This window comes from Lissotriton vulgaris, chromosome 4_1 (genome assembly GCF_964263255.1).
Source record: "Lissotriton vulgaris chromosome 4_1, aLisVul1.2, whole genome shotgun sequence".
Classification (NCBI taxonomy): Eukaryota; Metazoa; Chordata; class Amphibia; order Caudata; family Salamandridae; genus Lissotriton; species Lissotriton vulgaris.
Window position 1 is genome coordinate 1,428,419,654 of NC_141691.1, and position 27,237 is coordinate 1,428,446,890.

Here is a 27,237-nt window from a genome sequence, read left to right on the forward strand (position 1 = left end):
TTGCGGTGGAAAATGGCACCAAAATTGATAAAGACTCCAAAAGAGCAAGGTTCTCTTAATAAAGATCAAAGTGAGGTGACTATTGGAGGAAAAGAAAAGAAGAAACAGCTGAAAGAACTGCCAGGGGCTTCAGTAGTGGACTCTGAGGTTCCGTGACAATTGTAAGTGGTGTTTTCGACTCGCACGAATATGGTCGAGTCTGGTATCTATGAACCGCAAATGACGAGTTTAGTAAGTATGCGCAGTTTCACTGTGCTAACTTAAACCGTTCGTTTGTCATGTGGGTTTTTCATCTGTACCCACGGGTTCCATCTTAGATACGGCATCCATTTTGTCTCTTGCCCTCAAGTAGCCAGCGAACGGACGCTGTCCGCTTCGCGACCCTGGGACTCCCAAGATATTTGCGGAAGACACATGTTCTTTGTAAGTGTCTTTATGACGAGGGGGATGCTACTGTAAGGCAGGTGGCACCGCTCGAGGCTCATCTTGCCTCACAGGCTTATTGTCTCAGCCGTGCATCTCATTAGGCACGTCCCTTTGATGCCTGTATCTCGTGCTTTCCGACACCTCCCCTTTTTACACCCTTTCCGATCTCCCCACTGTCTCCGTCTTCCTTTGCACCTGTCTTTGTTCCTATTTTCAATCTACTTTACTGCTGATTGGAATTTGCTAATGGTGGGAAGATGGGTTTTTACAGTTGGGAACCGCCAAATGTTTCCGCACTTATGATCCGGACCTCATGTGTTTGAAAGCGACCAAAGCGACCCCTCTGGGGGATGATGGTGGGAACCGGGTTGTAAACTTTTGTGTACCATGTTGTCTTATGGGTAAAAACTGTATAAAAGGAGCGATCCACAGAACCAATTTGAAGCAGTCTCCCCGAACTACACTCGATGTACTTCCTGTGACTTCTGTGTTCCCTGCAGCAAATAAACCTTGAATCTTTGACGTCGAAGGAAGTGTCCCGTGTCTCTGTGACTTGTACGCCGGAGCAGGTTACCCACGAAGGTTTCAGGTGTTGTGCCCTGGCACCGCTGGGTCCAAAAGAACCCAGTCCTTCAGTTGGCGCCCAACGTGGGGCTCGATCAGTGGTACCGGTCCAAGCCCGACGATCGTGAGGAACTTCGTGTGAAATCTCCGAGGGAAGGTGCACCCCGCTTCATCGATCCTGTTGTCGAAATAAGTGGCCCGAAGACTTTTCCCGCGAAGATTCCCGCCTCCTGACGGCTGCGACGGACTGCTGCCCTGACTGTAGACCTGTTTTGGCGCCTGGCGTAGACCTTGGTAGAGCGAGACAATAGACGGGCCTTCCTGGTGACGCCATCGATCTTTGAGTTAAGTATTTGTGGGTCGCTCCCATAGTCCTTGGTTGTTGACACTTTAGCGAGTGTCTTTGTTGTGCACGCTGTGTGAGTGTTTTTGTCGGTGACACTTTGCTAGCGTACTTTGTTGTTGTATTTGTTTGACGACTGCAGCCGCCAAAAACCGAGGGTTTTGTTCTTTGCTGGGACTTGGTAAATCCCGTAACCCTTGAAGTTTGTGAAACTCGGCTAGTGTGCAAGATGCCTGGTCGCAGTACTTTATTTAGTTGTTTCAGACCTTGTGGTGCGGATTCCCTGCTGGAGGACTCGTGTCCGATACCTCCAGTTGGAACTCCTACTTATGACTTATATAGCAAACATGGGCTAGGCCCGATTGCTTTTAATGATTATTGGATTAAATATACAAAGAAAGATGGCGATCTTCGTTGGCCACCTCACGGTAGCTTCGAGGCGTCGATCTTAGATAACCTAGAGATGAAGTTGTTCGAACGTAAATCAAGGCCGGCCATGTTTGATGCCTTTCGGTTGTGGCGCAAAGAAGCCCGACAGAAAGAAATCAGACAAAATAAACGTAGTCAGCGAGATAATGTTGCTACCATTGTAAAGAAAGCTGAGCAGTTTCAGCGTGATAAGGAGGATAAGGATAAGGAAGTGTTTGAGAGATTACAGCGTATGACCATAGATAAATGTTATCCTGCTTTACCTATGGAGTCGGATAAGAAGGAAGAGGCAGTTGAGGATCCTTTAATGTCCTATCTTATGAAGTCGCCACCTCCGTACGTACAGGGTACCGCAGCTCCTGTGGTCCCTGCCGTACCTGTTCTTCCACCTATTGTTCCTCCACCAGTTCCTCAACCTGCACCCGTTCCTCCGACTGTTCCTGCTCCTTCGTCTGTTTCTATTCCTACTGCTCCTCCGCTTCCACATACTCCTGCTCCCGCTACTGCTCCTGTGTTGTTAACCCCCGTTGTTGCTACTGTTTCTACTCCTCCTCTTGTTAGTCCTGTGTCTTATCTCTTTCCCTCTACTCGTAGTCGTAATTCTCCTATTGCACCAAGTTTTTTTCAGTCGCTTGGACCTGTTTTTGGGTCTGCTGGTTCTGATGGTCCTCAGAGACGTAGCCAGCTTCCTGGTAACAGGGAACGCGCTGCGCTATATAATATGGCGATGGGTTGGATGGACAATCCGCAGAGAAATCCACCCCGAGTTGTTCTTGAAACGTTTAGTCAATTCAACATACCAACTCAGAGATATGTGTTTGACGAAATGTGTAAGTTACTACATGATCAGATAGCGGCTAATGCGCCTGACGAGGTGCTGACCGCCCTGTCTAACCTCCGGCTTCAGTTCGCAACCGGACTGATAGTAGATACTAATGTCCGACGAGCTATTGAGCAGTTGCTATCCCTTCGTCCCGCTCCCATTCCTCATGCACTGTTTGTTGAGGATATTGAAAAACAAGACGAGTCTGGCCAATATCCCATGCGCGAAGTTCCGCCGGTTTGGGTACCAGTTGATAATACTAATGCTGCCCATCCAGTACCGGCACATTTTGAGAGAGTATGGATACACCTTCCATGGAAACGATCGGAAGTGCTTCAGGTGAAGCAATCTTTGCCCGATCCTCGTAAAAATCCTACAGGGTATTATAAGGAATTATCGCAGCTCGTAGATGCTACGGTGATGAATCTTGCCGATATCGATATGTTGTTTGGCAACGTCGTACCGCAGCCGGTATGGGCTAAGATCCGTCACCAAGATCACGCAAATGAATTAGGTGGTGATTGGGCTGCCATTGCAGCGGCAGATGCTGGACATGTGGCTGCTACTAAGCCCGATCAACTGATTACTGCTCTCCCTCAAAGAATTATTACGTTAATGAAAACGCTTATGCCAGCTACGAGGGTAAATTGGGACAAGTTGTCAGCTTGTAAACAAAAGAAAGATGAGAGTGTTTCCGACTTCTTTACGAGGTTTGAAGAAGCATTCATTGATCATAGTGGACAGGATATGGGTACTGAGGGTGGACAGAGGTTGTTCGTGGATAAATTTGTGTCGAACTTGTTGCCCGATTTGAGCTATAAATTAAAGAATTCGGAAAGTGCATGGGCTGTTTCTACTTCAGCTCAGATATTGGCTACGGCACAATATTACGAAAATAGGGAGAAAGAAGAGAATGACCGTGTTGACAAAAAGACCAAAGAGCTGAAAACTAAAGTGTTGTTGCAACAAGCGTATCCGCCGCGTTCCAATCAGAATGCGCCTCAACAGAATAGATCGCAGTCTCAATCGAATAGATCGCAGTCGCGTAACGATTCCTCTTTCCAAAGATCCTCGTTAGGGTATAATCAATGTGCTTATTGTAGACAAGAGGGACACATCAAATTCAATTGTCCTGCTCTGAATGAACGTAATAGTGGTAATTCGTCCAAGGGAGGCCGTGGTGGTGCACAGCAGGCATCACGTGGTAGAGGTCGTGGTGCTCAAAATGATCGCTCAGACAATTCATCTAGTTCTAATAATTGTTTCGATCAACGTGGATCATCGCAAGGACGATCTGCGCAGTACAATGTAGACGATTATTACGTCGATCAGGGAACTGACGACAGTAATTACTAGGACAGCCGAAGACAAGGAGAGGGAGTGGTATCAGTTCCGGTTGATCAGAGAGGGCCTTACGTCGCAGTTGCTACATCGGGCGTCGTTGAGCCTTTTCTGTTGGACACTGGTGCAGCGAAAAGTTCTATTATGCATTCGAAACTCCCTGGCGCACCTTTGTCTGGCTTAACAAATGTTTCCGTTGGATTCTCTGGCGCCCCCGTTAGCAATCCAGTTTCACGCCCTTTGCCCCTTCAAATTGGGCCACGTGAGCTCGAAGCTCCGTTGATTTTGACCACTGGTTGTGGCGAAAATCTTTTGGGTCTGGATTTGCTTAAACGTTTGTATGCAACATTGTATTGTTCTCCTGCGGGTGTAAAGCTTACGTTAGGAGAGAGGGTTGTCTCTCCTATGTATTTGTCTCTCGATAGGCTTCCACCGGAATTGAATTCTCTTCCTGTGTCTTTGTGGGCGACGGGTCCAAATGATGTGGGCCTACTTGATATCTCCCCTTATGTTGTTCAGTTGAAAGCTAATGTGCGGCTGCCACGTATTCCCCAATATCGTATCTCCCTTGATGGTGAACGAGCACTGTTAGCGATCATTTATGATTTGATCGAGAAAGATGTTATTGAGGAGACTCGGGGAAACGTGTGCAACAGCCCTGTACTACCCATTCTTAAACGTACTGATCCTACAAAACCGCCTGTTTATCGTTTTGTTATCGATTTACGGGAGGTAAATAAAATTGTGGTTCCTCAATTTCCTGTTGTGCCTGACATCACGGCGCTACTGACTCTCATTCCAGCTACTGCATCATGGTTTTCGGTGATTGATTTGAAAAATGCGTTTTTCAGCATCCCGATTGCCGAAGAGAGCAGGGACCTTTTCGGTTTCTCTCTCGGTGGACGTAGCTTCCGGTTCAAACGCGCTCCTCAGGGCTACTGTGAAAGTCCGTCTATTTACAGTCAAGCCTTGAAGGGTCAACTGGATGCGTTTAGGTTGCCGGTTGGTGCGGCCTTAATCCAATACGTCGACGACTTATTGGTGGCTGCTGATACTCAGGACATTTGCAAAATTGCTACGGTGTCGTTGCTGCAACATCTCTGTGAGTTAAATCACAAGGTGTCACCTTCTAAACTCCAATATTGTTGTCAAGAAGTAACCTATCTAGGTCACTCATTGTCAAAGGAGGGAAGGAGATTGACCCCAGAGAGAATTGCAGCGATTGCGCGAATGGCTGTGCCACAAACCCAAAGAGATGTGCGTGCCTTTCTAGGTATCACGTCGTACTGCAGGCAGTGGATTCCTAATTTTTCATTGCTAGCGAAACCATTGGTGGCTCTTACGTGCAAGGATGTTCCAACTCCTTTACCATGGACGGAAGAATGTCAGAAAAGTTTTTCTGAACTGCGTGATTCATTGTGTTCGGCTCCTGTGTTAGGTACCCCTGACTACAGTAAGCCGTTTACGTTATATGTTCACGAGAGGGAAGGTTGTGCTTTGAGTGTCTTAACGCAACCTTTTGGTGGTAAGCAACGTCCATGTGCATATTTTTCCTCGACCTTAGACCCAGTAGCTAGAGCATTGCCGAGTTGTTTGAGAGCAACTGCGGCAGCTGCGGTCTCCATCCGACAATCAGCAGGATTGGTCATGGATAATATGCTTACGGTGATGGTTCCGCATGCAGTCGATACTCTGTTGAATCGTACGAAAACTCAGCACTTGACGAGTGCGAGGTTATCTGGGTACGAATTGACGCTTCTGGCAAGCCACATTCAGATAAAACGTTGTAATGTCCTAAATCCGGCAACTTTGTTACCAATTAGTGCAGAGTCAGATGAAGTAACAGAACATGACTGTTACTTGCGGACGGAAGAGGAAACAAAGGGTCGAGTGGACCTTAAAAACACCCCATTGGAAAATCCGGACGGCACTTTGTATGTGGATGGGTCATGTTTTAAGTTGCCGAATGGCGATGTGACTACTGCTTATGCTGTTGTAACGTTGAATACTGTTGTTGAGACTGCGAGATTGAGTCAGAATTCTGCCCAAGCTGCAGAGCTGATTGCTCTCACTAGAGCATGTGTGTTAGCAAAAGGGAAACGTGTGAATGTGTACACCGATAGCCAGTATGCCTTCGGTGTAGCGCATAGTTTTGGACGATTGTGGCGAGAGCGTGGTTTCTTGACGTCGCATGGCACGAAAATACAGCATGGCCAGCTTGTGAACGATCTTTTGGATGCATTGACGTTGCCTGCACAAGTTGCGATTGTTAAATGTAGTGCGCATCGTAAAGTGACGGATGATGTTGGTCGTGGTAATGCGTTTGCAGATGAGATTGCTAAGGAGACTGCCCGGAACCTTAGTACTCGAATGTATGTGACGAGTTCGGTTAGGTGGCCTACAGAATCAAGTATGTGTGTAGATACTTTTGAGAGTGTGAAAGCAATTCAGAATGAGGCCACTGAGACTGAAAAGATGAAGTGGAAAGAAAGTACGGGAAAGTTGGATGCGAATGGTTGTTGGATTGATTTGTCGGATCAGAAAAGATGGATGTTGCCTGATGCGTATGTGCTGGCCGTTGTGACAATGGCACATGGGTTAGCACATATTAGCGCGAAAGGCATTTGCAAGTTGTTGGCCGATGTGTGGAAGAATGATGGCATTACAAAGTGTGCTGAACGTCTGGTGAAGAATTGTATGGTGTGTCTAATGTACAATCCTGGCAAAGGAACCCCAACTCCCCCTGGCAGTTTTGCTCCTCCTTCGTATCCCTTTGAGGTGATCCAATTGGACTTCATCCATATGGAGCGATGCAATAACCTGAAATACGTTTTGGTTGTGGTGTGCGCATTCTCCCGATGGATCGAGGCCTATCCCCTCAAGGATAATACTGCTTTGTCTACTGCGAAAATCCTACTGAAGGAATACTTTCCTCGGTATGGAATGCCTAGAGTCGTGTGGTCAGATAACGGAAGTGAGTTTGTTGGAAGTGTGATGAAGAGCGTGTGTAAGGGCCTTGGAATTAATCAGAAATTCCATAGCGCCAATCATCCCCAGTCAGCTGGATTGGTTGAAGGGTACAATGGCACCCTTAAACTAAAACTAGCGAAGATTCAGGCTACGACTGGACTTTCGTGGCCTGATGCTTTGCCTCTAGCATTACTGTCAACTAGGGCGACTGTACACTCCCGAATAGGGCTTAGTCCCTATGAGATAGTGTTCGGCCGTCCTGCGAATGTGTGGGGGGTTCCTAGGCCAGGAATATTCTCTGATCTTGAGTATCCGATGTTGATTGATTATTTGCATGACTTGACTGCTAAACTGAGGTTAATTCACCAACAGGTTTACGACGCCTTGCCAACGCAGACGGAGGGTCCAGGCCACCAGCTCCAGTCCGGGGATTGGGTGGTTACCCGCAACTTCTCACGCAAGAATAATCTGGACCCCCGATTCACCGGACCGTACCAGGTACTCCTGGCCGCAAGGACTGCCGTTCGTCTCGAGGGGCGGAAAAATTGGGTACATGCTACCCATTGTAAGCGAGTCCCTATTCCTCTGCCGGCAGACCCGTGGGTAAGGAAAGGCATTGCGTCAACAGAAACAGAAACATTGCCGGCGTTTGTACCTTTTAGCGACGCACAGCTTGTTGGAGAACACTCAGCGCAGCAGAAAGCCACTGTCGAACATTTGTCAGCAAAAGACTCAAGACCAGAACAACGAACTGATCAGCAGGACGCTGTCTCTTCAATAGATCCTTTGTTCGACGAGCAGACACGTCCTGGGAAACATCGATATTCTTTGCGATCTCACACTAAGGACAAATAAAATTTTCTTGCGTTGCTGTAATTGACAACTGCAATATCCTCGTTTCCCATGATCAATTTTGAACATTCATATCATTGAAATTTTTTGTACATATGTCGAGCTTTTTCCTTGTATCTTTTTCCTTCCACAGCTGAGAAATATTGTGCTAATATATATACATATTGTGTATTGAAGGCCGTAGGGCCGCGCGCGTACTTCCTTCTGGACAGTAGGTCTTGACGCAAGGTTAAAGGCCGTCGGTTCCTAGGAACTCCTGGGGATTGACTATTGCTGCACAGAACGAAGTGCGTCAAGAAACGTTGCGGACGGTCGTAGGGAATGGCATTTTCGAAGCTAAATGATTTGGAAGGAGCTCAGGCATACAGATTCAAGCTGCAGCAACTCAGTCGTACCAAATGTTTTATATTCCAACTGTTTGTATTGTTTTTGACTGCTTCTGCATTTTTGACGGGTGGGGTGTATTACACTATGTTTTACTTCCTACCTGCTACCCCTACTCCTACTCCTCACCCTAATCTTACCACTACTGCTTCTCCTCATTCCTTTCACATGTTACCGGAACACGAGCAGGCTAGACGTGTAGAATTCCGCAACAATTCCTTTATTCAGCTCCTCCATCAGCATCAGTTAGTGGTTAACACTACTAATTGTTGGGTGTGTGGGTTGATGCCACATACTACGGGTAAGGGAATTCCGTATCTGGTGTTACCGTATAGTTCCCAAGGGTCAGCTCGAGCATTCCAAACAATGTTTCGAAGCGCACTGGGTTTCCACCCCAATCGAGAACCACGTTCCCCCAACTCTGGTCCTACCTCGTATCAGAAGCTGCTATCAATGGCAATAGAGGATATGGAAGATGAGATCCATGATCCTTTTCTTATCCCTGAAGAAGAGGTACGAGCTTATAGGGTCCTAAGTAGAGGGGAATACAGTATGTTCACTAGTGAAAAGCAGCTTAAAAGCTCGCCTCCAATATGGGTCGTACCCCACACTGGTAATTTGTGTCTCATGGGTCGTGGCCAAAGTCCGCAAGCCCGATTTGGAGACAGTGCTTGCACTGAAACCTACGTTGTGCCAATGACCCCGTCCCCTGTGTTTCTGGCTGCCAAGGGTACTTACTTTATCTGTCATGATCGTGCATACACATGGTTGCCCACAGACTTTATGGGTACATGTTTCATTGCAAATCTGTTGCCTCCGACGTTCACTGTAGATGCCGATTATCATAAGACTAGAGTTGTACGAGGCATAATTAGCGAAGAAGATACTGTCGGTCAAGAGGCAGGAGACTTTTTCAAGGGTTTCCTCCCGTTTTGGGGACCTATGGTTAATAGTAGGAACCTGAGACAGTTGACTCGAGTGGTGGAATCGACAGCTAATGTTACTGCCAGTGCCCTTGGTAATATCACCACAGAACTTCAGGCGGAGAGACTTATGACGTTACAAAACCGTATGGTTTTAGATGTCGTCTTAGCGGATCGCGGTGGGGTATGTAAGGTGATCCATTCGAGCTGCTGCATTTTCATCCCAGATAATGCTCCTACTGTCTATCAAGCCATCTCGAAGTTGCATAAGATCTCCGAATCCATACACGTGGATGTAGGGGATTGGACGCTACTTGGATGGTTTTGGGGCCTGATGTCGACTTGGGGTTGGAAAATTCTGATGATCATCGGAGTTGTGGTAGTGTTCCTGTTCACGTGTTGCCTTTGTGTGCAGTGTGGTCCTGCCTTATGTGGTCTCTGTGCTACAACGTGTATGAGACAACCATCTGTTACCAAGGGGACTCGATTGGACAGAGCTATGCTACAACAACATCTCGATGGTCTGATGAATATCGTATATGATTCCGACTAGTGCTTGCCTACATGAGGGCAAAAGGAGCGTCTGAGGTTCCGTGACAATTGTAAGTGGTGTTTTCGACTCGCACGAATATGGTCGAGTCTGGTATCTATGAACCGCAAATGACGAGTTTAGTAAGTATGCGCAGTTTCGCTGTGCTAACTTAAACCGTTCGTTTGTCATGTGGGTTTTTCATCTGTACCCACGGGTTCCATCTTAGATACGGCATCCATTTTGTCTCTTGCCCTCAAGTAGCCAGCGAACGGACGCTGTCCGCTTCGCGACCCTGGGACTCCCAAGATATTTGCGGAAGACACATGTTCTTTGTAAGTGTCTTTATGACGAGGGGGATGCTACTGTAAGGCAGGTGGCGCCGCTCGAGGCTCATCTTGCCTCACAGGCTTATTGTCTCAGCCGTGCATCTCATTAGGCACGTCCCTTTGATGCCTGTATCTCGTGCTTTCCGACACCTCCCCTTTTTACACCCTTTCCGATCTCCCCACTGTCTCCGTCTTCCTTTGCACCTGTCTTTGTTCCTATTTTCAATCTACTTTACTGCTGATTGGAATTTGCTAATGGTGGGAAGATGGGTTTTTACAGTTGGGAACCGCCAAATGTTTCCGCACTTATGATCCGGACCTCATGTGTTTGAAAGCGACCAAAGCGACCCCTCTGGGGGATGATGGTGGGAACCGGGTTGTAAACTTTTGTGTACCATGTTGTCTTATGGGTAAAAACTGTATAAAAGGAGCGATCCACAGAACCAATTTGAAGCAGTCTCCCCGAACTACACTCGATGTACTTCCTGTGACTTCTGTGTTCCCTGCAGCAAATAAACCTTGAATCTTTGACGTCGAAGGAAGTGTCCCGTGTCTCTGTGACTTGTACGCCGGAGCAGGTTACCCACGAAGGTTTCAGGTGTTGTGCCCTGGCACCGCTGGGTCCAAAAGAACCCAGTCCTTCAACTCAGGTGTAAATCCTGGAGCAAACCAAGGCCAGACACTAGCGTGGCGGTCCAAAAAAGAAAGGTGAGGAGAGTAGAGGCTGTGATGTCGGTGTGGCTGGTGGGACGAGGTTACGGATGGCAAACATTAGCGAGAGTGCTTTGCGCCAACCGTCTGTAATGGAGGCATTTGGGATGGCAAGTTCGACTGTGGTAGATCCTGGCAATATGACTTTACCTGTGAGCTTACCTGCATACCCCCGATTTGTCCACCTTCACCCCCTGCAATGACTTTGTCCCTAGGAACAGAAACTGGTTCACAAGTGGGAGCTCTGGCTCAGGCTTCGGGGAATACTGCTCTTTCCACTGCCATCCAGGTGCATTCTGGGATTGGTAGTTTTTCCTCCGAACTTTCATCACAGTGGGACACCGACTCTACAGAGCTTAACAAAGTGAGGATACCTGTTGACAATGGGGCAGAGGGCGCAGGTGGTTTGCATCTAATATCGATATCGGAGGGGGAAAAATCGCCTATAATGTCCTGTGCTGCGAGTAATCATATTAACAATAAAAGCAGTGAAAAGATGATAGATAAGGACACAAGCAATTTGGTAAATAATATGAAACCACCTGAAACTGAGTTTGGGAACGCAAGCAGCGCCTCCTGTGATCAGGACAACCAAGGGCCTGCCTCAATCTGGTTAAGTGCTTCTTTGCTTTCACCTGATGTAGATACGTTTTTCTCATTAAATGATGACTCGGACTCTGATACATCTCAGATTAGCAAGCAGGAATCATCACAGGAGAGTGTTTCTGGGGAGGAATCTCCGGCTACGGAGAAGCAGCATTACAGCCAGTCTAAAAACTCTAGGCGCCGGACTAGGGTAAAAGGTCGATCTTTGGACTCGGCCAGTAAACGGCTAGAATGGGATTACTCTGCTTCATCTCTTACAGTCTGCTCTGGTAGTGGGCCTTCCAGAGGCACTGGTGGATCCGACGCTGCTAGGAACACTCCACCACCTATGACACTAGAGCTACTATATGCAACTCTTAAACAGATGCAGGGTGAGGCGTGCCAAGAGAGTAAGAGGTCGCAACTTGGTGCTAAGAAGCTCCAAGGGGCTATTCGCAAAACAAGTAAGCTATGTTCTGACATGTCGGAGCGGATAACCCAGGTAAAAACAAGAACTGTAGCTGTGGAGGAGGAGGTGGAAAAAATGCATATATTTCGCGCTGCCCAGGAAAAACATTCACGGGATGTGGACTGAAAACTCGAGGATTTTGAGAACCGGCAGCCCCGTAATAATGTCCGACTGCTAGGTCTTGAGGAGAAGGTGGAAGGGGAGAATGTTTTGGCTTTTGTTGTAAAGTTAATGAAGGCTGCTTTTCCATATCTGGCCCACTGGAACTGGGAAATGGAAGTGCAACGGGCACATCGTTTTCCAATGTTTAGAAAAGCTCAGTCCAAAAATCCGGGAGAGTGACCCAGAGCGATATTGGTCTTCATGGGCAATTTTTTGCTTAGGCAGGCGATCATAGATCAAGCCAGACCTGATGCAAAAAGAACAGTAGAGGGGCATACCTTCTTCGCTCGGCCAGACTTTTGCCACACAATGGTTGAGCGGAGATGGAGGTTACGCCAACTTATCACTCCATTTCAAAGAGTGGGCTGTGAGGCCTTTTTGCTCAAGGTTATATATAAGGGCAGGGTCTGAATGTTTTTTTCTGAGATTAAAGCCAAAGAGTTCCTTACTGAAATATCTGAATCATGGGAGGTGAGGGCATTGGCCAAAGCAGCAGTAAGGGAAAATGGGGATGTCGGAAAGGACTAATGTATTTTTTTGGATGATAAAAGTGTTTTCCCCAAAATGATAAATTCCTGATAAATGCCTGATGCTAAATGCTTAGGTAACTTAGTATGGTTAGATACCAATAAGATATTGAATTTGGCTTGGGTCATAGGTATGGGGAATGAAGTAATAGAACGCTGTGTTGCTTCTCACTGAATTTATCTTTTGACGTAATCTGTCTGTAATCTGTTGGGCTGGGGTGGGGTCTTAATTTTATGTGTTAAGGAGGAGTCACAGATGTTTGGTTAGGGAGTCTGAAGCGTTTGATGTGGCGTGGTTTTTCTGGGGTCACGTGAGGGGGGTCTGGCGCCGCTGGGAGGGGAGTCTGCTCGGCCACACTTAGGTCTTGTGTGACCTAATTGCCTGTAAGGGAGGTTGGAGGTGGGGGGAGCCGGGGGGCTTCATCGAAGAATGAGGGTGGGGTCTCAGCACCGGTTAACCTCTTTAGTGCTAAGGCAATATTATTATACTCCTCTAATTTCCATTGAAATGAATGGTAAGTGCATGACGAGTTACCCTTGTCATTAGCATCCAAGGGGTTAAGGAATTTCAAATTGTGAGGTTAATGAAAGGACATCAGAATCAGATGGTTTGACTAGGCTATACAAGAAGGCATACATAATGAGCGCGAATGGAAAGGCAGACTATAAGAGGTTAGCTGTAAGAAGGTTTTATTGGAAGGTTCAAAGAAAGTTGAAGAAATGAGTCTGCGGGTTCTGACAGTGAACATCTGTGGGCTCAATGATCAGAATAAGAGGAATAAAGTAGCAATGTAGCTAAAATCCCTACGGGTAGACTTCCTTTGTGTCCAAGAAACACATATAGAGGGCAGTAGAGCGCGTATAAGGGAACAGCTTAGGTTCAAACTGCTGGCACATACCACATAATGCTCACAAACTCATGGGGTGGCAATTCTTACTCAGAGGAGGGATGTTAGGGTTCTCTAAAAGCTCGCAGATCAATGGGGCCGCTGGGTAATGATTGAATGCTTACTTAATAATTTTAAATTTACACTATGCTCACTCTATGGCTCAACATGTGACGACCCAGAACTTTCAGAAACCCTAGATACCACCCTGGCTATATAGCCTACACCAATAATTATGTGCGGGGATTTTGATATTAATGGTTTAGGTACATACTGGGGCTTGCCGGGAAGCATGCATGTGGGGAAAAGAAGAAAGATTGGCTATGCTTTAACTAATTTAGTCGGGAACAACGGCTTGACCGACCTATGGTCATGTCTGACAATGTGTCCTTTATTTACATGAAACCTTCTGAGTCAGGTAATACATGTTTTTTCCTTTCCGTATAAGACAGTCTCCCGGCTCGATTATTTTTTTGTCTCAGAACAAATTATTACTAATTCCAGCATAGAGAAGCTCCCTCGCATCATATCGGATGATAATCCACTAATTTTGACCATTAATTCTATTATGATAAAGAAGGAAAGCGTATTATGGACGTTTGAGCGAAGGCTGTTATATGACCCAGATTATGTAGAATTTATGAAAGGGTGGATTAAGGAATTTTGGGACTTCAACCAGGGGAGTACTAGTCTTAGTATTATCTGGGATGCTTTTAAAGTGATGGTGAGAGGAGAAACACTAAGTTATAGTTTACGCCGCTAAAAGACTGAACGACTTTGGGCACAGTTAATTCAGGAGAAGTTAAATAAACTTGAGGAAGACTTAGCTACTGCTATTCGCACTGGAGAAAGGATCGATGATATACTAGGTCAACTGGCTATAAAGAAGGCTGAGGCAGGAGAACATATCGCTAAGAGGGCAGCAGAGATAGTTCTGGCCAAGAAAGAGCACTGCTAAGAATTTAATGAGCGGGTGGGACACACTTTGGCTGTAAGGGTCAGGCAAAAAATGGCAGCCGGGGAGATCTCTGAAGTTTATGATGGCAATAAAAAGGTGATAACTGATGCTTTGGGTATTCGGGAAATCTTTAGGTTATTTTACCAGCGTTTATACAGTAGAGGACCAACAGTGGTGGTTGCGGATGTTCGCAAATTTCTAGGCAAGGTAGATATACAGAGGGTAGACATCTCGGACAGAGATGAACTCGAGAAGGTGTTCTCTCAGGATGAGATCTGGAATGCTGAGAAAAATCTGCCCTCTGGGAAAGCAGGTGGTCCGGATCAGATCCCGCTGGAAATTTATTAGATTTTTAAGGACTTAATTGGCCCTGACTTTTCAGAAGTCTTGCTTTTAGCCCTAAATGGAAAGTACACTCTTCCTTTCAATATACAAAGAGGTACACAACAGGGGTGCCCGTCTTCACCATTGCTTTTTGCCATTTATATGGACCCTCTAATAAGGCTATTTGAGTCCAGTATCGGAATTTCCCAAGTTGTGAGCCAGGGGGTTAATTCGAAAATCCTCGCCTTTGCGGACGATGTGGCTATCCTTACCACAGATCCACTTATGGCATTGGATGCGGTAGAGTCTATTGCATCAGAGTTTGGTATATAGAGTGGATACGCACTTAATAGATCCAAAACTCAAATAATAAAGAATTGGTTTGTTGATTATGAGGATCCGGTGTCACGGAATCAGCAATATACTTAGGCATAAGGGTTACTTCTGACTTGGATAAGCTGGTGGCTAAAAATATTGAACCCTTAATTAGGAAGGCGAGGTTGGATTTTGATAGGCTAAATAATCTTCATCTTTCTTTGGTCAGACGTGGTAATGTCATAAAGATGATGTTTTTACCAAAGATCCTCTATTTGTTCAGGGCAATCCCTTTTGAATTTCAAAAATCTTGGTTTATTATTTTGGAGGGTTTAGTCAATCGGTTTACACAGGAAAACCATGAGGGCCCTACAATTTATGTCATTGCTACGTTATAAGGGGGGCCTCACAGTTCCTGAGTTCCGAAGCTATTATTGGGCAGCCGCATTGCAATATATGGGGATCTTAGTAGGGTCAGGCTCTGGGGATATGGAAGGGGAAACTGAGCTCCCAGATGTCTACAAATGACTATTAGGTGCAGATGCTGAGAAGTGCTTTTGGAAATTTACAGAGCCAAGTTATTATAAAAGGATGAAATTTAAGACATTACTAGCTACCTTTAAGATATGGGGGGGCTCTAAAAAAGAAGCTAGGCCTGGGGAGACTTTGTCATTATACGGTGTTTTATAAAAATTCCTCCCTTCCTGAAATTTTTTCAGATGAGATCATGGCAGGATGGGCTACAAAGGGGGTTCGAAAGGCTGGGGATTTAATTGGGATCGAAGGGGTCCTTCAATTTAGAGACATTCAGATGGAGTTTGGGCTCGAAAGGGGCAATTCTTTTTAATATTTGCAGTTGCGAAGTTTCTTTGGCAAGAAAATTAGGGGGGTCTAGTGGGTTTCATACTAATGCCATTATTGATATTATGTTATGTAGGGACAGGGGATCTATTAAGTTAATATATGCGGAATTGATCAGCTTGAAGCCAGATGACCTAATCAAGCATGGGATCAAATGGGCTGAACATGTGGGGGCTGCTCCGGATGCACTTATAAAATCTTTAGAGATAGCCCAGACTGCCTTGTGTTCAGCTGGACTCCAGGCACAACATTACAGACCTGCCTTTTCGTTATATTACACTCCGGCTAAAATAGCCCAGTGGGGCGGGCTTTCAGGGATTTTATGTCCTAGATGCGGGGGAACCAATGCGGATTTAGTGCATATGTTTGCATCTTGCCCTCGCCTGCAAGGTCTCCTGGAAGCAATCCAGGAAATTTTAGATTACTCACTTGGCCTAAAACTGGCATTAACCTCCGAATTAATTCTGTTGGGATTTAGTAGTAACTGGCCAAATGAGATAGCTCCCCATTTTCTCTTTATCGCTATAGCGGTTTTGAGAATTAACATCGCTTCTGCATGGCTGGATCCCTCCCCCCGACCTTTCAACAATGGTTGGCCCGATTACTTTCTATATATATTTGCTGGAGAGGGAGATTTATGAAAGAAGGGGAAAGTAAGCAAAACTGGTGGGTCGGAAAACCTGGGCCCCTATAACAAGATGGAAAGAAGCAGTCTGATTAGAAAAGTAATACGGGGGTAACCCAATATACGGCAGTCATAGATTGCTAAAGTTTAATTGAATTATGTTGAATTTGATTTATGGTATATTTTTTGCTCAAGGATAATCGCCTACATTTCCTGTCTTTGGTAGGTTTGGTCGATTATTTCGGATAATATTGCTCAAGTCTCTGCCTGGTCTTATGATTTGTTGTATTTTATCTCCTTTGAAACTTTGTATCTCTGTTGTCCTGTTTATGTTGGTAATTTACTGTACTGATACCCCGGGAGTAAATTGCAAAAATCTTAATAAAAATATATTTTTTAAAAATACATTGTGCTATATTTCATTAATAATTCTCTCCTTGGTGCCATGGTAAGAAAATAATTGTATTGGGCTGTACAAACAGAGGGAGAATTGGTGTTCATTCATTGTAATCATCTACAAACCAAAATTCAGAGGTGCTTTAATTCCACATGCTCAATTGAAAAAAAAAGAAATTGTTAAACACACTAAATGAAGAATAAATGAGAAATAACTATGAGATGTCATAAAATTGTAAAAAAAAAAAAAGGGAAAACATTATAAAACAATGTCTTAACAACTAAGGGCCATGATTCACAAAGGCAAACTTACACTTTTGTGTAAATTTACGTTTTTATTATTCACAAGCTATATTTTAATAGTACTTTTACGACTGCAGAATCTCCGTAAGAGTTAAAGTTTACATTTGTGAATCAGGACCAGCTGTATAAGAAAACAAAATAAGATGCTGAAGTATTGAAAAACATTAAAATAGGCTGAAGAAAAGTGAACAATTGCACAAAGAACTTAAGATTTCTGTCATTAGGCCTGGGTGGAATTTCAATTATGGTAGAGCAATCAGAGTAATTTTGGTAAATCAATAACGGGGTTGTGTCTGCTTGCACAATTTAGAGTAATTTGAAGGAACAATTTCAACAGCAAGAGCATATTTAGCGAGTGTGAGCGACTGCTCACAGTCGTTATACAAATTCTCAAGCATCTAGTACTATTTTTTAGCTCAAAATGCATCTTCTCATCAATTTCGGATGCAAGGGTGCATTTTGCAAAAAAAAATTGTGCTAAGTGGCGGTAGTTAGCTGGTGTGAAATATTACCCTAAGTGTACATTTAGCAAGCGCAAGTGGCAGCTCATGCTCCCAATTCTCCTGCATTCAGCACTATTTCTTAGAGAAAAATTCATTTCGCTTCCATTATGGATGCAATGGGGCATTTTGCCCTAATAAAACAGTTCTAAATGCAGAATAACTTCTGTTGCATAGTTTCCCATAATCTCGCAGATTTTTGGGTAACTCCACGTGATTATGCGTCACACAAGTATGCGAGTTACGCCCATTCTTACCATTTACATTCTATGCCAACACCACTCATGAAAGACATGTTTTACTCAATCTCTGCATTTCTTCATTACACAGTAATCTTTCAAATGGCTTGAACTTCACGGCAGAACTTTGTGCTTACTTTGCGCCAGTGGATTCTGGTGGCTGACAACAGCACTCATTTTTGAAGACAACTCCCATTTTTCTTCAACCGAGTTTGATTCAGATCAAGAGAGAGGAAGACTTGAAATGGGAGATAGAAGGAGGAAAAAATGAAAACAGTAACACAGGTAGCAAACAGGGATGAAAAGACCTTGAAACAGTGAATTCAAAATATAGGAAGTGTAGTGTGGTGAAACAAAGAGCTGAAATGAAGACTAGGGAGCACTTTGTATTCGACAACCATGGCATTCAGCAATACTGGCAAACGGTTCTTATAAAAACTACACCCCCTGCAATTAAGGACCAGATGTAGTCAAATCTGAAATATTGATTTCTTAATAGCAAATTTTACCGATTCGCTATTAAGAAATCAGTATTTCCTATGTAGGTAAAGATTCTGTAAAAAATACTGAATTCTTAGAATTCCTTATTACCGAATAGGTAATTGAGATTCGGTAATAAGGAAAACCTACCAATTCATTTCTATGGGCTTGGAGGCCCATTGGAATGAATGTGAAGACATTAGCGGGAGCACTTTCAAGCATGCTAGGGTGTCAAAAGAACACCCTGTTGCACCCCTGAAATGTGCATGTGTGCACATGTGGCGCCCATACATGCACTAAGGGCATGAATGTGTGCCATAAGGCACTTAACAAAAAACAAAAAAGAGATTTTTTAAAGGAAATTGGTAATTACCACCAACTTGAAGTTGGTGGTAATTACCGATTTCTTAAGGCTCAAAAGCACTCTTTAATGTGCTTCCTACATTGCATTCAAGGAATAGGTATTACCGATTCCTTAAATGCAAGAGCAATAAGGAATCAGTATTTACCGATTCCTTATTTACTGATTCCTTACCTACATTAGGAGTGGCTAAATACCGGTCGGTAACGCTGAATTCGACGTTACGGACCAGTATTTAGCCACCTACATCTGGCCCTAAGTTTTTTTTTAAAGACACTTTGCACGGCTAATGCCTGATTGTGCAACTAGCATGAGAGTCGAATCAAACTATAGGTTGTTCAGAAATGAGCTGAAAACTGGACATTTCCAATCTACCTTTAATTAAATGTGTACATGACAAAGGGTTCGAGACTGAAGAACATCATCGAGGTCAAACCTCAAGGACAAAACTGTAATAATAAACGCAGGCACAAATACATTAGCATTTGAATGGTCATGTGTGACAAGATACACGTAAAGTGAACAATAAAACAGCGATGTGCTAATTTGTCGTATGACCTTTAGTCAACATTCACCATCAAAGTCATGTCATGATATTGTGCATTTGCATGGCTCTAATGCCTTTCAAAGGCTGCTTCAAAGCACGGAAGGGCAGTTTTAAAAGAGGGATTTAGATTGGAATCGTAATATGTCAGCCTGTCACTGAGATGTGTTTATGGTGAGAATAGGCATCTCATACATTGAAAAAGCCAGTTATGGATTTGAATTGGCTAAAAACAGGTTGCTTTTTTCTTGAATTGTGCACTTATTATTCGTGGCGTATTTTTATCGTCAGGCAAATATATATGTGTATGAGTTTGCATTATGGGCTCGTTGGGTGTAATAGTATGTATTAATTTCGCTAGTGTACCATGATTTGGTTTTGCTACCTTTTACCTACAGTTATAGGCACCGAAAGGTTATTTCAAACGATGTCTTTGTCATCACCTTTTTCGGAAAGGTCTTGTGGAAAATATCTACTTATTGGCCTACCCACAGGACCCTCCTCAAAGACCACCCCCCTACAAGATCCCTCTCCGTTACCCCCCTCCCCCAAACCCCGTTACCCCTTCCAACTCCCAACAGCATTCAGAGGAGTAGAATTCGTGGCTTTAAGTGGGCCAGGTCCCTCGGGGTCTCAGACCCGCTAGTAATTAAAAACGGACATTAAAGCTGGTGGCTATCCGTCTCCATATTCATGCCCTTAACTTTGCAGCCAAAAACAATTATAGATTTCTATAAAAGGACTGTAAAAAGTTCTACCCTGTCAGCAATGAATTTCCAGTTTACATTTCACATGCTTTAATACACCTTGCATTACCTACCAGTATTTTCTTTTCAATATATTGAGTGTCTGTAGTTTTTTTTTCATGGGACTTATTCCTTCTTGTACAGTGCAGTCTTTCAACTGAGTCGATCCTGTTGTCTGAGTGACTACCGGTAGTGGATGCTATTGGTGGTGCATACTTGAAAGCACCGACGTTGAGGCAAAAAGCAAGGCTTGTTTCTTATAGTGGGTTATAAAGGTGTGCAGTCTACATGCACATCCACTCTGCAGAGCCTACAGAGTAATGGTCGCATAAGTGCCCCTGTGAGCTATACAGGTGGTGGATTTCAGAAGGATGCGAGGGGCTTCAGTTTAAAGTGGTGTTAAAGGGAGAACAGGAGTGTCTAAGACATTCTGAAGGCCACCACCCCTTCCACAGACCTCAATAATGTTTAATTCATTGTCTCATGATTTAGGAATAGAAATATTTTTAATTGTATAACTATTCACAACGATATCATTGTTATTTATTTGATACAGCCAAGAAACTCTGAAAAATCCAAAACGTCTTGCTTGTTTTCGGTGTATGTGGTGGCTGTTTTAGCGCGCCTGGAGGCATAGCGTAAAACTCACAGAGAGGCACCCAGGTGGCACACTGTGTGAAGAGCAAGATTTAGTTCAGGTCTTCTGCCGTGTCCTTATTTACAAAAGGCCACGCCTCTTGGAAAGGACCCCTAGTTAAACATATTTCACTACGCCCTCTTTAGAGACCCTCCCCAACTCAACTTAAAGTACTGGTATACTGTCACTCCTCTGAATGCTGTTCTAGGGAAATAACGAGGGATGGCAGATTTTTAGTGATGGACGCTGACATCGAGGAACCGTATACCGTCCGCACATGTACGCATGCACGCTCGAGCTGTTATTACACGAGCATTTATCCCTGGCAGCTTAATTACTGTTGTGAAGTCAGCATACCAGCAGTTGGGTGTGGGCGGAGCTAGGGGGTCAGAGGAAGAGGAGGAGCGGACTTAGGAAGTGGGCAGTTAGAGTAGGGATATGGAGAAAGTAAGATGCATGGAATAAAGCTCCTGAAGATAAGCCCTGGTGTCTGTGGTTATTTGTAGCTGGACGCTACAACTGGCGACGAGGGTGGGATGAGCAAAACCCCACAAGCCACAGCACCTCGTGGAATCATCCTGTTCCTACAGCGTCGAGAAACGAGCTCCGCTGCTGAAGGAAGCGCCAAGAAGAAGAAACCGCCGTTGCACGGAGCTGCCCCAGAGAGGAGCTGGCAGCCGGTGGCCCTGTCCCCTCGGAGGCTTTGGGGAAGGAGAGAGGGAGCCGCAGTACGAGCGTTGAAGCGCTCGAGAAGTCGGAGCAGTGCGCGCCAAAACGCGACATTGCTGCAGCATCGGCAGACAGAACAGAGGTCACATAGAACAGAAGTCGGGAGCCCACCCCGACTCTGCACAGTGCTGAAGAAGCGGAAAAGAGTGCCCCCGGGCGAAGAGCATCGCCCCCAGAAGATTTGGCGGTAAGCGCTGTCGAGCGCGATAGAGCTGGAGCTCGAGTGACCCCAGCGCTGGGAACCTCACGCCTGATGCGTGTGTCTTTGACACGCTGTCGACGCGTGGAAGCGGCCCCCCTAGCGCAGCGAAGCGGGAATTTGCTCCAACCTCACCTGTGGCTCAGCGTGGGGACCGGGAGAAGTGCTGATGTCCCTGGGACCGGCGGCCGGTGAGTCCCGATTGAGTCTGCTGGGTCTGAATGAGCCACGTGAGTGAACAAAGTGAAAGTCTCGTGCAAGCCGGGATTTCAGGGGCGGCGGCCATCTTAGAGTCAGGCAGCTGGAAGGACATCCCTGTGAAATCTAGCGGCGGCCATCTTTAAGTCAGGCGAACAGTGGGAATAAGCATTGGCAAAGGACAAACATTGGCAAAGACCAAACAGCCATTGGCAAAGGCAACAGACATCCAAACAAGCACTGGCGACTACAAGAAACAAGCATTGGCAAAACAAACAAGCACTGGCGACTACAAGAAACAAGCATTGGCAAAACAAACAAACACTGGCGACTACAAGAGACAAACTTTGACAAAATAAATAAGCACTGGCGACTACAAGAAACAAGCATTGGCAAAATAAACAAACATTGATACATGCAAATCAGCGAGCATTGGTGCATGCGAAGACCAGTACAAGCAGTGGTACATGCAAATAAACAAGCGTTGGTACATGCGGAGACAGGTGAATCAACGAGCATTGATACATGCCAGTAAACAAGCATTGATACATGCAAATCAACGAGCATTGGTGCATGCGAAGGCAAGTGAAGCAAGCATTAGTGACTAACAAAACAAACATTGACACATGCAAACAAACATTGGCAAATGCAAGTGAAGAATAAACAGACATTGGCAACTGTAAGTGAAGCAAGCATTGGTGACGGCAACAGTACAAACATTGACGCATGCAAACAAGCGTTGGTGCATGCAAGTGAATATTAATAAAGTGCCGAAAAGACGACAAACCAGCCCATGCAAATGCAAGAAGCAATCTAAGAAGACGAGCATTGGTGAAGGAAAGTCACCAAGCATTGGTGCCTGTAAGGGCAAGCATTGGCCCAGAGCGAACAAACATTGATACATGCAAACAAACAAGCACTGACACGTGCAAATCAACAAACGGAAGCAAGCGTTGACAGTGACCAAACTAACACTGGGGAAGACAAGTAAACAAGCACTGGTGCAGGCAAACAATCACGTGTTGGTGCGTAAAAGTCAACAAGCCTTGGTATGTGCCACTAAACAAACGCTGGTAAATGCAAAAGCAGTAAGCGAGGACAACGACACGTGGACAACATTGCACGAATCTTGGCAACCAACCAGAATAAGCACATGCTAACGCGAGAGTGTATCAATCAACAAGCACGAGCAACCACAAGAGTGACTCAACGAACAAGCAGCGACAAAACTAAGGTCAGCACGGGTGGAAACGCAAACAGTGGGATACGCAAGTGACTGTGCAGTGGCGAAACAACAAGCAAGGGAAATCCAACATTGTCACCAACAAGGGACAAGTTCAGGAATATAATATCGACCGAATACTGAAGGACTAGTGAGCAAGCTCATGCTAAAACGGAAACGGAAGCACCTGAAATCCAAGGAAACATGGACAGCACAAGGTCCCGCGTCTACGACCGGTCAGGACTTCCTTCTCTCAGGGCGGGAGGAGACGTAACTCAATGCTTCAATCCACATCTTGAAGTATCGCCCCCAGTGGCACAGAGTGACGATTGGATTCAGGACCTCAAACGGCACTGGTGGCTGGAAGCATTGGACGATTTCTTGAAAGCCAACGGTGAGCAAAGGGAAAGAAAATGTCTACTGTTACTCCTCCGTCTGGTGGGTCCCGGGGGCCGATGCCCAATTAGAACATTTTCCAAGGAAGAAGCAGACACTTATGACAAACTCCAAGAGGAACTCCATGCCCATCTCAATGCACAGGCAGAGGTAGATCACAATCGCATGGTCTTCAACACGGCACGGCAGGAACCAGGCGAACCATTGCCGCATTTCATCATTCGGTTGCAAAGTCTGGTTCAAGGCTGTCATTTCAACACGTTTACGAATGAGGATGCTGTTCGGCTCAGAATAATCGAAGGCTGTGAAAACCCCGAAACAAGCCGCAAGATACTTAGAGGACATTGGTCGCTAAAAGAAATTATCAAGAAAGCTGAAATTGGGATGCACGTCCAGACAAGAGGCAAATGGAGGGATGTGCATCTGAGTACAACACTTCGAAATACCTGGGAAGAGAGAACCCAGAATTCCAACAACCACAAAAAGAGAGAGGGAGAAGGCAGGCCAGAGAAAAGACAAAAAAGACAGCGGAGGAGGCACAGTAACATGGAATGCTCAGAGTCAGACTACTCAGCGTCTGGCCACTCGGAGAGAACCAAAGAATACTCGGAGTCACCCCGGAATCATCCATCCTCCAGGAGTCCCTCAAGAAGTCAGTCACCGCACAACACACGTCACTCTGACAAAGAGGGAGCGTCCAGTGGGACAGACTGCACTCCTGGGCAAAACGACATTCTGCACAACCAGTGGGGGAGAGAGACAAACAATAGGAGGAGCGGCAGTGATCAAGACAGGAAATCGACGTTGGAACATCAATCACCAAGGGGCAAAGATAAGCCCGAGGAAACAGCTAGCAGAAGGATGCACCCCCCCACCGATCAGAGACACTAGATCACCAAACAAATGGAGAGGAAAAGACCCACACAGTCATGGGCCTCAAAGCATCCCTGGGCCCCGCGACAACATAGAAACAGAGCGTGGATGGGTAACATCAGACGAGGAGAACGAAGAGGCAACCGCCTGGGATCAAGCGCAAGGAACAAGCGCGGAATCCTCAAACAATCTCCCAAACGAGACAACCGTGAAAATGTTACGACACAGACACACGAAGAAGCCTTGCAAAGACAATTCCGAGACGGAAAGCAGCTCGTCACGGACTACCCGGTTCCGAAGACCACCGGGTAAGACATTCCCAAAGGAGCACTCACAGGGGAGACTAACGGAGCACCCCTCTGATTCAGAGAGCATGTCGGTCCGATCCTTTGAATCAGGAGAATCGTGGTCCCGACAACGACCACACGCAACATTTTTAAAGAAACATTCTCAGCGGGAAGTGAGTGAGGACCCCTCTGACTTAGATAACATCTCGGTCCGATCCGTTGAGTCGACAGAATCGTGGTCCCGACAACGGCCATGGCGCCAAGCACCTGAACACATCAGCGAACCAAGGGACACTTTTCCTGTTCAGAACAACGTGTCTAGCCCCAATGACAATGCACACTCGATTACTCCACCAGACAACCTGCCACATCGAGCACAGGTGCCTTACGACGCAAAGACTACACCGTCACCCCGGGTAGGGGCAGAAAGACTGACTCGAAGGTCCTGGTCCTGGTCCCACAAAGGGGAAACAGATATCGTGGCCAGTAGCACTCAAATAAGGATGGACCAACCAGTTGATCCGCAAAGGAAGTCGGGCACGCCCGGAGAGCCAAGTCATCATCAGACAAGAACGAAACACACAACTATCCAGCCGGTTCCAAGGTTTGTTTGGATCAGGTGCGAGCAGGAGTGGGAGAAGCAACCCGAGGCAACCACTCAATCTCCGAGTCATACCAAGATGGCCTCCCCAGGTCATACTTCACCGGCTGGCATCCCAGACTCTAAACAGGAAGACAGTGTTGGTCTCGACCTGACAAGGCAAAATGAAGCGAAAACACATACAGACACTTGGAAGGGAACTAAAGTAACATCCCCGTGGAAAAGAGGCCGAGCGTCACGTGAGCGAGAGTCACAATGGGGGACAGACTGCCGATATCAAACTGAGCTCACCGGAGGCACCCCAGACGTTGAAGGCCCCATCCCTCCAGACATCCACAACCGAGCTTGTCTAGTCAAAGACGAACCATTGGCGAATACTTATCACGACATACGTCCATCCCAGAGACTGATAGTGGAGATGGACTGAGAAGTCAGTTTATTTGTTTGTTTTGTTACAAAGGGGGGAGATGTTGTGAAGTCAGCATACCAGCAGTTGGGTGTGGGCGGAGCTAGGGGGTCAGAGGAAGAGGAGGAGCGGACTTAGGAAGTGGGCAGTTAGAGTAGGGATATGGAGAAAGTAAGATGCATGGAATAAAGCTCCTGAAGATAAGCCCTGGTGTCTGTGGTTATTTGTAGCTGGACGCTACAATTACATAACTACAAAATCAATAGGTACACATATGAGAAGAACATGCCACCTGGAACGGACTCTAATGGTTGCGCAGCTGACGTGATGATTGAGGACGGGGTCAAGCGAGCCCCTTTGCAAGACCCCTGTGCGTCGGCGATCCTGTTTACTTGCAGCTGAGGGGACTCACGCGCTGCAGTTCTTGGCTCCTTTGCCTCTGGTATTAGTTGAGCCACTAAACGTTAGTGGGCAGATTTACAAGCCTCTTGCGCCACTTTTGCGTCACTTTTCCCATGTTAAATGTGACGCAAAAGTGGCGCAAGGGGCTTGTAAATCTGCCCCTCGATGTTGAACAAGGTTTATGTTGAAAGCTAGAGATGGCGGTTTGTTTTTGGAGCACTGATGTAGTGTGAAACACGGAGATGTCTGATAATATATGTTAGAGAATGTCACGTATTATGTCTGATGACTGAATTATGGTCGTGTGGCTCATCGGTTTACAAAGCGCTACAACGGTATAAACGATAGGTTGCAGACAATGATAAATATGCAGAATACATTTATCTTGTTTGCCTGTTGATTTTCACATGTAGCTCCACCCATTCATGGGTGTTCCTTTCACCGTTTGGAACTTTTCTCAACCGAGCCGACTTCTATGGTCCTTAGTACCAGTCAGATTAGTGTATTGTGTTACTGTGATGTCCTTCACATGTATTGATTCACCCCATCCTTAGGGGTCGTGCTAACACCCACCCGTCACCCATCTAACACAGGTGTCACCAGTCATGCTGGTGTAAAGAGCCACTGTGTGCATGTAGGCCGTCTTTACATTGGCAATGAGGATGGTTGCCCGCATCATGCCTCAACACCATCCCTAAGGTGCACTCCAGAATCCCTAACTTAGGATGAGACCAGCACTATCCCACCTGTGAACGGACGGCTAGTCCTCCCCGTGTGGTCTTCATGGGTTGCTGAAAGGTTTTGGGCCTCACCAGAGAGCACAGCAGCGTAGCTGTGAGGAGACAGTCAGGTGCGTAACTTCTTAAGAGGCCCTGCCTGAGAGGAGAGCGGTGTCAGACTGGGTTATGGGAGCTGCCGCAGCCACAACGACACCATATGCAGCATTTTGTCCAAGCCTGGAATGAGTAGGTACCATGGGGGAGGCGCGGTCGGAGGGAGCCAGAACTGAATGTTGTAGCCCCACTGCCCCAGAACAGGCTGGAAGAACCAGTGAAGGTGGCTCCCACCTACCACTGGTCACCGGGGCACAAGCAGCAAATCTGGTATGGGCTCAAGAGGAGGGCGAGCCCCCATCTGGCTGCTTACCATCACTGTTGGAAGGAAGGCGAACTCCCATGATAAACTGACAGGACCAGCCGTGAAAGAAAAAGAGCAAGAACACCGCAGCTGAGGAGAGCTTGGTCACACAAAATGTGACACCCATCCAGCGAGGGCAAGGACTGGCAAAACTGCTCAGGTCTGTGGTTTCCAGGGCAGACTGTGTGGGGCCACAGCAAAGCACCAACAGACACACAGCAGTAGGCCACTGCTAGTCCACAGA